Source organism: Silene latifolia, unplaced genomic scaffold (assembly GCF_048544455.1).
Source record: "Silene latifolia isolate original U9 population unplaced genomic scaffold, ASM4854445v1 scaffold_112, whole genome shotgun sequence".
In the NCBI taxonomy this organism is placed as follows: domain Eukaryota; kingdom Viridiplantae; phylum Streptophyta; class Magnoliopsida; order Caryophyllales; family Caryophyllaceae; genus Silene; species Silene latifolia.
This window is the reverse complement of record NW_027413126.1, coordinates 1,631,892-1,641,040: the sequence shown is the minus strand read 5'-3', so window position 1 is coordinate 1,641,040 and position 9,149 is coordinate 1,631,892. Positions and strand designations below refer to the sequence as shown.

Here is a 9,149-nt window from a genome sequence, read left to right as displayed (position 1 = left end):
AATTTGTATGATTGAAGTAAAAGTTGAATGTGCTATGAAAAGACGGTCATAGAGAGATAGTTACGATGTCATGTGTTCGAATAGAGCCGTTGGGTGACATAGTTGTGTTATGTGGCATGTTTTGTTTTGATAGTCGCGTACTAGTAAAGGTATCGTCTCTTCGTGCGAGGCTAAGAGTTGTAAGCAGCAGTGTAGTCGTGGGTTGTGTTGGTCCATGTTGTGAGGTTGGTACTTCAAGTGGTAGGTTGTAGAAGTCGATCTATGTGGTGTGTTAGACATGGTGTGCTAGACAGTTGATGATGATGACATGACGTATAGTATTTCTAGGGAGTAGTGACCTATGTTGGCAGAGCGGTGACGTTGATCTTGTTTCTGTATCTGGTGTTTTGGGGAAGGGTGAGTTGAACTTCGGGGACGAAGTTCTTTTTAAGGGAGGAAGATTATAATACCCGCCCTTTTAGGGACCCGTTGACCAGCGTTGACCGACCTTGGGAGCGGTAATGGTGCTTAGGATTGCGTGCCATAGTACTTTGTGTCTAGAGTTGTGGGTGGTACTCGATAGAGTAGAGGCTACTCGATCGAGTAGCTTGGATGCTCGATCGAGTAGGGGCCACTCGATCGAGTATGTTAGTTATTCGATCGAGTAGCGTCTTTTCAGCGGGGGTTTATAATCGTGTTTTTCTAAAATCGCATATCATTTCCGCTTCTTTCTTCTAAACCTAGATGTCGTTCCTTCCTCTTCCCTTCACCATATGCCTTCCATGGGAGCCTTTGAAGGTCCTTGTGCCTTAGGAGTGCATAGCTTGAGTCGGGCAGCGGTCCTTTGCCAGGTTTCCTCATGTAGGTGTTGCTTGTTTGCTGGGTGTTGCGTGTATGGACGTGGAATCGCCGCAGTCGCTTAAAGGTAGGTTCGCCTACTCAGTTTCTGTTGAGTGTCTAGTGTGTCGGTTGCTGCGTTGTTGTTGTTGTTGTTGTTGTTGTTGTTGTAGTGTTGTTGTATTGTTGTTGTATTGTTGTTGTGGTCGTATGGTTGAGTATACTTGGTAGTTGGTGGGTGTATGCTGGAGGTCGGTTGTCATTGTGTTGCAGCTGTTTGTGATTGTTTGTCTGTGGTTCTCGAGGTGCGTCCTCGGCTGAGTGGAGTTACTTGCGGGAGTGGCTTCACGCCCTAGTTTCGCCCTCCATGTAACCCGCCACGGGAGGGGATATGCACATTAATGGGATAGGGTTATCGCTCGGTATGATGAGCGGGGCTTAGGTGGGAACGACTGCGGTCCCCCACTAGCAGGGCTGGTTAAGTGGACAGTCGGTGACGGAGATTGTTTGGAGTGGGTATGTTTGTGTGTGACTGGTTGTGTTTGTATGTGTAATACCCCGTATTTTTATATAATAAATTAATCGGATATTATTGAATTAAACGGATATTGTTAAAAGGATATTATTATATATCAATTATTATACATTTTATATTACTAATTAAGTCGGGTAAATTATTGAGTCGATAATTTCATTAAGTTATTTTAATTAACCGCGTTGTATCGATATAAGTTAATCGTGACGGGTTTATCCTACATTCGACTTTTAATAAAATATCTTTATTAAAATATACCATTATTATTATATATTATTATTATTCTAATATTATTATTATTATTATTTTATTATTACTACCCATACCTACCTTCCATTTTCTTACTTTATACATGTGCTTGTCCATACAACCGTCCATACTCCTTCCTTCTTTACTCAACTTTAATCATCAACCTCACTACACACTCCCTCATTCACGCCTCCCTCCTACCTATTTTATTCAGATTGCATCTCGGCTTTCACGCAATAAGAGAGAGTGAGAGTGAGCTTGGTTGTTGACGACTCGCAGGATGAGTGGGGACTTTGTCGACGTCAATAGGCGGCCGTGGTGGTCTGGCTGCCGTGGCGGCGAAAATGGTGAGAGTTCAACCCTCCTCTGTTTTTCATTGTTATGTCGGGGTTTTGGTGGTTGTGTCGTGTCCGATGGGGAGTTTATGGGGGTTGTTGACAGAGTGTAGGAGTAGTATGGTAAGGGTAGAGTGCGGTGGTGGTCGTTAGGGTGGTTATAGATGGTGAATAGTGGTGGTAATAGGCGGCATCGTCAGGGGGTAACAAACGAGTTAGAAATGGGAGTGATGCGGGTTTAGATGGGTATGTTTGGGGTGGCGCCACCGTGGACTAGGGGGGAGGTCGAGACGGTGGTGCCACTGGGTCTGGGTGCGTGGCTTGACGGAGAGTAGAGTCGTGGTGGTTGGCAGGGGGTTTGGTGAGTGTTGCGGTGGTGGTGAGTTGAGGAAACGAGTGTTTGGTGAGCCGTGGTGGTGAACCAGGCCAAATGGCGGCCGTGGTTCACCTCGCCGGCGACGGTCGACCCTGGTGGGGGTGGTCTCTGGTGGCTGGGTCGAAGTGAGGACCACGTGTGGTGGTTGTCACGGTGTTTCTGGCGGCAAGGGAAGGGTGTGGGCGAGAGTGAATGCGTGTTGTGTAGTCGGGTTTGATTCGTTTTCGTATTATTTAATTTATCGTATGCTAATTAATTAATTTAATTCCGAGTGCATTAAAATAGTTAAAGACGGGTTTTTATTAGTTTAATCATTATAATTCGTTAAACGGTCGTATGCTTAATTAATTAATATTCCGAGTTATTTAATTAATTAAGGACGGGTTTTTATTAGTTTAATCGTTATAATTGTTAATGGGTCGCATTCTTAATTAATTAATATAATTCCCGTGTCATTAAATAATTATTTAATTAATTCCCGAGTGTATTAAAATAATTGAAGACGGATTTGAGTCGGGATTGTTTGAGTTGTTTAAGGATTTATTCGGGTATTTATAAATCGTATAATTCATTTAATTTCTATTTATCATAGTAGTTATTTAAATTAAATCCCGAGGCATTTAAATAAATTATTCCCGAGACACTTAATAATTCAAGTCGGGTGTTGAGTTGTTCAAATGTTAATGCGGGTTTTCTTAAAAGTATAATTCGTTAATCCTTTAATTACCATTTTGGGTTTTAGCTCCGAGTTGCTTAAAATAAAATAATAATTAATCATAATTAATTATCTTGAGTCGGGTTGTTAAAAGAGGAAAGTTAATATATCGGGAAAGTTTCTATTTTGGGAGATCTCTATATTTAGTAGTTAGTAATTATATTATTATAATTGTTTTAGGTGACGAATTCGTGATGGATCGATAATCAAATTCATTGCTTTATTTCTGGACTGCTTAACTGCTTAATTGGATTTGCTGGCACTATGAGGTAGGGAAATACACTTGTCCTATTATCGTTATTGATCGAATTGTGTTGACTTGTTTCATGGTTGTTGATTTTCGTTATCATTTATATTCGGAAATGTGATTGACTGATTTGATCGTATTGAGTATGATATCACAACATCGGGTAACTGGCATGACCTTATGATTTATCAGTTCAGTGATTTATATACATATTGCATTGCATTAATTACTGTTGAGCATTTCATATGCATTGGAGTTGGAGGATGATGTGGTGGTGACGATATTGAGGTACGATGTGATGTTGTGATAAGGCCCAGGCGGGTTCTGCAGGACTTGCCCTGGTGTCCTCAGCTGTTGAGCTGGCAGATCGGCTTCGGTCGATATATATAGTCTACCGGGGATCGGTATGGCTGGGCGTTTCGGGTTATGAGATGTGTGTGATGAGTTGAGATGGATAAGGAGGTGGCGGAGTATCATGCATATCATATTTATTGTTTTATTGTTTTCCCTACTCAACCTCGCGGTTGACCCTGTGTATTCGTGAACACCTGTGACGACCCAAATATTGGCGAGCAGACTTGACAGGTTAAAGAGATAGGACGGGAGCTTGATGGGCGTGAGACACTGGATCAGACGACTTAGTAGCTAGATCATCATCTAGAAGACTTTCACTTTTAATTATGTCAGTTCTTGTAATTTGAGTTGAAAAGAGTAATTGTAATAATTAAGTTAAAATTTTACATAAATTGCCTTGGAGTTTAATTTGTTATTCACTACCTCGGGAAACCGAGATGGTAACAGTCCGTTTTATGAGGGAATGTCTTGACGAGGACTTCTTTTATAAACCGGGGTGTTACAAAGTGGTATCAGAGCGAACGATCCTCAGGCCTAAACCAATGAACCCAATGAACCTAGGATGTGTCTAATTAAAATGAGCACCGGGATAGAACTGTTAGGAGCACACTGTGGTAAGGTTGAGTTAGGGGCCCCCTCACACCGAACCAGTGGTCCTCTCAGTTGAACCGGAAACCCGGAGTGTATATGAGAGAAAGGGTAGAAAAGTTGCTTGAGGTTGAACAGGAATTTCATATATCGTTGCCTAAGTATCAACTGATTGATATATTGATTATTGCAGGACAATGCTACGGTAAGTAAATTGTATGAATGATGTGTTGGTAACACTATTATGTCAAGTAATATGCGGTTATGTGATCCCGAAGCCATGTTAGTATAGTCTTGTGATAGTAATAAGAAATACGATAGAATTTCATATCTTTAGTCATCACAATCGTGATTTAGATGTAATGAGTAGATTGAGATACGAAGGGATTATACGGGATAAATGTTTACGTAAGTACAGTGTGAGATTTAAGTTAGGATAAGTTAGTATCGATAGTATGGTTATAATAATTGGAACATAGAAAATGAATAACTTAGTGATAAAACTCGTTCTGGTTGGTGTTACTCTTTGATTGACCTTACTACCATTTCTTTTCTGTTTATTGCCTATCGATGAAAATTTTATGGGAAGTAGCCTCGTGAGTTAGTGATCATTTGACGTTGGTTTCACGCTTATATGACATACGGATTATGAGTAATAAATATTTTAGTGAACTGTGGTTAGGGAGTTCTGTGCAGTGATGTTTTGACCAACGATTTTGTAAAAATCCTCATTTAAATGGTATAATTAATCTTCACATAATTCCAATTCCATCGATCATAAAATTCACATATGTTTCAAATTAATAAGCCACGAAAAATCTTGATGTCTCAATATTAAATGATAAATTTTGCAAACTGACCCAAGTTTGGACCAAGTGTTGTCACATGTTTGTTTGGACCAACCGAGTTGTAAAATCCTTTAAAAATGGAATTCTTATGCTTTAGACCTAATTATGTTTCCCCTGTGTTTTAACTCACCGTGTCTTATAAAAGTAATATGAATCAAGTTTTAATCGAACAATTATTTATTCGTGATTTTGGAAATTTCAACGTGAATCAAAACATTTAAAATGTGCGTCTATGTCGAATTTTCATACGATTGTTTGATTAATTCAGGAGTCTTAGTAAAGTGAACTTATAATGTTTTATATGACGGTAGTAGCACGCATGTTCAGTAGTTATGTATCTTAACAAGTGATAAAATTAAAACTTAGTTGATAACATTGGTGGCATGATAGTATGAGTAAAATTTAATAAGCTTAAATTGATTTCTAATCAAGGGTGAAATATGTTATACGAGTCCAGTTGTTTGCATATTTTATATACATTTGGCATGTTGTATTATTTTATATCATATTTGCATAGTGGACGGATATATATGAATAATAAAACTATATTGTCATACCTAGGTAAAGTTGATGGCGTTAAAAGTAATTTGATTGTTCTAATATACTCGCATGAAAATTTTAATATTTATGTTTAAAAGTTTACACGTGGATGGTAGTAATGATTGTGTCTAAATGTTCACACGGGTAGGATGTTATCTGAGTTCTAAATGCCTTTTTATGAGAGTCGGTGTGCCTATAGTATATTTATTACTTACATTGCATTAATCTATTTTAATTGAACCTAAACCTATGACACGATAATAAACAGTGAGTTATTTCTTATTGAATATGTTCGTTATTATATTGACATAAAATGCTAAAGTGATTTTTTTTACAATTGTTTAACACGATATTTGACATATCTATATTCTCGAGTCATTACTATCCATTATATTTTTATAAAAAGTGTTTATGATAATTATATTGGCAATTATAATGGATAACCCTTTGATGATTCACATGGTATGCATTGGTTTATATGATAGTCGTTATAATTACGTTTAATTGAGCCGTGAATATAACTGAGTAAAGAAGTGCAATTAAAATCCTGATGATTGAGGTAATAGTCGTGCATTAATAAAGATAGGACTGAAATGAATAAAATGAACGTGTAAATTACGATATATGAGGATTAAAAATATTTCTAAACTGATAAGTACTGCGAAGCTGATTGTCTTTGGTAACGATTAGTTAACTTAAGCGAGAGTTGAGAATCTTTTATCCTTTTAAGTTGCTAGCAGTAGTTGGAGAACTTTAGTTATAATAATGAAGGTTACGAGGACGTAACCATGTTTTTAGTTGGGGAGGATTGTAAAATCTTGATGCTTAATTTGCACTTGTTTGTAGGTTATAGTTGACCTTTAGTTGTGGAGTACCTATGCAAATGAGTTCTATATGATTTGTTGTTACTTCTGTTAGTTGGTTGATGTGTAAAAGGAGAGTGTGATTAAAACTACTGGTAATGTGTTATGAGTTAGCCTATGAGCTGAGTTATGATTACGGGAGATACGTTGCGGTCCAGTGAGACCATGGTTAATGAGTTTATGTTGAGTTTGAGATCGGAATTGAGATGGAAAGATGATGGTGTTCTCAGATGATTATATAGTGTTATACATTTGTGTTCGCAGGTAGTTATTAGTTGTAGTTAATTGGAATAAGAAAAAGATGAGTTAAACTTCGGGACGAAGTTTATTTTTAGGAGGGCAGAATGTAACATTCCGTATTTGTTATATAAAATTTATGAGTCAAAAGTGTGTTAACCGTGTTAGAATTTCGTGACATCCGTAAGTACAATATACAATACCTTTCTGTTGTTGAGTATGGGAGCGAACTTCGGGACGAAGTTCATTTTAAGGGGGGAAGACTGTAATACCCCGTATTTTTATATAATAAATTAATCGGATATTATTGAATTAAACGGATATTGTTAAAAGGATATTATTATATATCAATTATTATACATTTTATATTACTAATTAAGTCGGGTAAATTATTGAGTCGATAATTTCATTAAGTTATTTTAATTAACCGCGTTGTATCGATATAAGTTAATCGTGACGGGTTTATCCTACATTCGACTTTTAATAAAATATTGTAAAATCTTGATGCTTAATTTGCACTTGTTTGTAGGTTATAGTTGACCTTTAGTTGTGGAGTACCTATGCAAATGAGTTCTATATGATTTGTTGTTACTTCTGTTAGTTGGTTGATGTGTAAAAGGAGAGTGTGATTAAAACTACTGGTAATGTGTTATGAGTTAGCCTATGAGTGAGTTATGATTACGGAGATACGTTGCGGTCCAAAGGAGACCATGGTTAATGAGTTTATGTTGAGTTTGAGATCGGAATTGAGATGGAAAGATGATGGTGTTCTCAGATGATTATATAGTGTTATACATTTGTGTTCGCAGGTAGTTATTAGTTGTAGTTAATTGGAATAAGAAAAAGATGAGTTAAACTTCGGGACGAAGTTTATTTTTAGGAGGGCAGAATGTAACATTCCGTATTTGTTATATAAAATTTATGAGTCAAAAGTGTGTTAACCGTGTTAGAATTTCGTGACATCCGTAAGTACAATATACAATACCTTTCTGTTGTTGAGTATGGGAGCGAACTTCGGGACGAAGTTCATTTTAAGGGGGGAAGACTGTAATACCCCGTATTTTTATATAATAAATTAATCGGATATTATTGAATTAAACGGATATTGTTAAAAGGATATTATTATATATCAATTATTATACATTTTATATTACTAATTAAGTCGGGTAAATTATTGAGTCGATAATTTCATTAAGTTATTTTAATTAACCGCGTTGTATCGATATAAGTTAATCGTGACGGGTTTATCCTACATTCGACTTTTAATAAAATATCTTTATTAAAATATACCATTATTATTATATATTATTATTATTCTAATATTATTATTATTATTATTTTATTATTACTACCCATACCTACCTTCCATTTTCTTACTTTATACATGTGCTTGTCCATACAACCGTCCATACTCCTTCCTTCTTTACTCAACTTTAATCATCAACCTCACTACACACTCCCTCATTCACGCCTCCCTCCTACCTATTTTATTCAGATTGCATCTCGGCTTTCACGCAATAAGAGAGAGTGAGAGTGAGCTTGGTTGTTGACGACTCAGCAGGGATGAGCTGGGGACTTTTGTCGACGTCAATAGGCGGCCGTGGTGGCTGCTGTGGCGGCAGAAATGGTGAGAGTTCAACCCTCCTCTGTTTTTCATTGTTATGTCGGGGTTTTGGTGGTTGTGTCGTGTCTGATGGGGGAGTTTATGGGGGTTGTTGACAGAGTGTAGGAGTAGTATGGTAAGGGTAGAGTGCGGTGGTGGTCGTTAGGGTGGTTATAGATGGTGAATAGTGGTGGTAATAGGCGGCATCGTCAGGGGGTAACAAACGAGTTAGAAATGGGAGTGATGCGGGTTTAGATGGGTATGTTTGGGGTGGCGCCACCGTGGACTAGGGGGAGGTCGAGACGGTGGTGCCACTGGGTCTGGGTGCGTGGCTTGACGGAGAGTAGAGTCGTGGTGGTTGGCAGGGGGTTTGGTGAGTGTTGCGGTGGTGGTGAGTTGAGGAAACGAGTGTTTGGTGAGCCGTGGTGGTGAACCAGGCCAAATGGCGGCCGTGGTTCACCTCGCCGGCGACGGTCGACCCTGGTGGGGGTGGTCTCTGGTGGCTGGGTCGAAGTGAGGACCACGTGTGGTGGTTGTCACGGTGTTTCTGGCGGCAAGGGAAGGGTGTGGGCGAGAGTGAATGCGTGTTGTGTAGTCGGGTTTGATTCGTTTTCGTATTATTTAATTTATCGTATGCTAATTAATTAATTTAATTCCGAGTGCATTAAAATAGTTAAAGACGGGTTTTTATTAGTTTAATCATTATAATTCGTTAAACGGTCGTATGCTTAATTAATTAATATTCCGAGTTATTTAATTAATTAAGGACGGGTTTTTATTAGTTTAATCGTTATAATTGTTAATGGGTCGCATTCTTAATTAATTAATATAATTCCCGTGTCA

General features: G+C 37.9%; 1 long non-coding RNA gene across 1 annotated transcript; it reads left to right on the top strand.

The window, feature by feature from the left end:
* Positions 1-3,142: 3,142 nt before the first annotated feature.
* On the top strand, positions 3,143-4,035 carry LOC141637471 (uncharacterized). Its single transcript, XR_012541798.1, has 2 exons — positions 3,143-3,295; positions 3,850-4,035. It is a non-coding gene; the product is annotated as an uncharacterized LOC141637471 (long non-coding RNA).
* The last annotated feature ends 5,114 nt before the right edge of the window (positions 4,036-9,149 follow it).